The sequence below is a fragment of the Megascapheus bottae genome, chromosome 2, assembly GCF_031878675.1.
Source record: "Megascapheus bottae isolate mThoBot1 chromosome 2, mThoBot2.hap1, whole genome shotgun sequence".
In the NCBI taxonomy this organism is placed as follows: domain Eukaryota; kingdom Metazoa; phylum Chordata; class Mammalia; order Rodentia; family Geomyidae; genus Megascapheus; species Megascapheus bottae.
In genome coordinates this window covers 8356540-8358551 of record NC_143510.1, presented here as the reverse complement: position 1 = coordinate 8358551, position 2012 = coordinate 8356540, and the positions used below count along the sequence as shown (strand labels likewise).

The following is a 2012-nucleotide window of genomic DNA, read 5'->3' as shown; positions in this document are numbered from 1 at the left end:
ACAGAACAAAGCAAACGAACGCCAGGGCTGCTGAAACAAAGTCAATTAGGCACACAATACACACTGAAAGAATAAAGAAGCACTGCACAGTGCCGATGGTCAAGACAAAAACTGTGTGGGGGGAGTGTTTTAATCAAGGGGGAGATCAGAAGTTCCCTCAGCTGGACATTTCTCACTGCAAAGTGTAACTTACTTACCTTTCTCTAATTTCCACATTTAAATTGAGTGCCCTTCCCTTCTCTGCTCTCCCAGGTCACTCAGGAGAGCACAGCCAGTTGCAAACTGTCTCCAGGATTTAGCTGTTAGTTTTTTTTATTATTATTATTCAATTAAGAACACTTAACGTGACATAAGACAATCATTCAACAAGACAGAACACTTAAATCGCATGCGCGTCCCGGCTGTAAACCAGCAGGGAACTATCAGAGAGTGGGATGGTCACAAGTCCATCCTTAGGATAGTCCCCCAGAAGGGCGCAGGGGACGTCTCTTGCTGGCCCCGTTGGCTGTCCTATCCTATAGGGCGTCCGCCAGGACCTCTTGCCAACCAACCCAGAACCTGCAGACAAATACAGAACACAAAACCAGAGGTTCCAAACCAGAATTAATGACAATTGTCCTAACATTAGCACGGCTTTTATAGTACAGAATAAACAAGTTTAGTTTTTATTCACAGTCTCATGTTTTACATCTTTAATATAATCAAAAAAGTCACACAACTGTTTGATTTTAACCTTTACCCCTCGTGTCTTTAAAGCTTTATCCAATCCTTCTACAAATAATTCATGCTAACTAATATCTTGTCCCATAATTGCTGCTCGACTTACCGAGGTTCAGAAGACATAGCAGGCTCCCATGCTTCTCTCCCTCTAAAACACTGTAACGCCGGCCCCTCTGAGCAGCGTTCTTCACTGAATCCCGGGTGCTCGAGCCCCACATTGGGCGCCACTTGTCCCGGCCTGAGGGTATGTCAACGGAGACCCTAGAGGGGGAGTGAGAATGGAGAGACAAGACACACAGGAGACGGAGACAAGACAGGTTTCTGATCAAGTATCGTTTATTCAGGGTAAAAGCAGAGTAGATATAGGGTATTAGGAATAAGGAAGTTCTCCTTATTGAAGGTCAATGGGTATCCAGGCAACTAAACCACAAAAACATTTTAAGTAGAAACAAGGTACCTTGTTACGAGAACAGGCAATTCTTTTTGCAAGAGCACAGGGAAACTAGTCAAAGCAAGCATGAAACAGATGGCCAAATCTTCAGTTTCCCACACCTGTCCTCAATGTTATTAGGCCCCAAAGAAATAAAGCGGCAGAAACGGTCTTACATACGCTTGCATGTACACACACACACTCACTCACACACACACATACATACACACACACACAGAAATCAGCATTAATATTGGAGAACAGAGATGGTAACTGTCTAGCTAGCTATCCGTGTATGTATGAAAATGGAGCTATGGAAATGGAGCTATGGCTTGAATAATAGAACATTAGCCTCAAGCAAAATAACTCAGTGGCACTGTCCAGCTCACAAGTTAAAGGCCCAGTACTAACATAAAAAAATCTGATATGTACGTACACACACATATATATGGTATATGTATAACTATATTTAAATATATATTTAAATTTTCATTTATGAGTGATATATAGAGATGTCTATATATATGTATATGTATATGTGTGTGTGTGTGTGTGTGTGTGTGTGTGTAAATTGGCAGCAGAGAAATTTGATGTGAAGTCCAGACAGTTTCTAGTTACACTCTTTATTGCTGAGTCATCTGCCCTTTTTGCAATGATTATATTTGACATACGGTGTAGGTTCTGACAATGACTGCACATAGACTTAGGTTATTCTAGTTCAGGCTTCCTCTTTTGATTATGAGTGGCTTCAACTGGACTGGGCTCCATCTTTTTTTTCTCTTTGTGTCAGTCATGGGGTTAGAATTAGAACTCAGGGCCTGGGCAATATACCTGAGATATTTTGTTCAAGGTTAGTGCTCTA

General features: G+C 41.7%; 1 long non-coding RNA gene across 1 annotated transcript; it reads right to left on the bottom strand.

The window, feature by feature from the left end:
- Positions 1-209: 209 nt before the first annotated feature.
- LOC150066352 (uncharacterized) lies at positions 210-1274 on the bottom strand. Its single transcript, XR_016539122.1, has 2 exons — positions 827-1274; positions 210-558 (listed from the first exon to the last, which is right to left on the bottom strand). It is a non-coding gene; the product is annotated as an uncharacterized LOC150066352 (long non-coding RNA).
- Between the last annotated feature and the right edge of the window lie 738 nt (positions 1275-2012).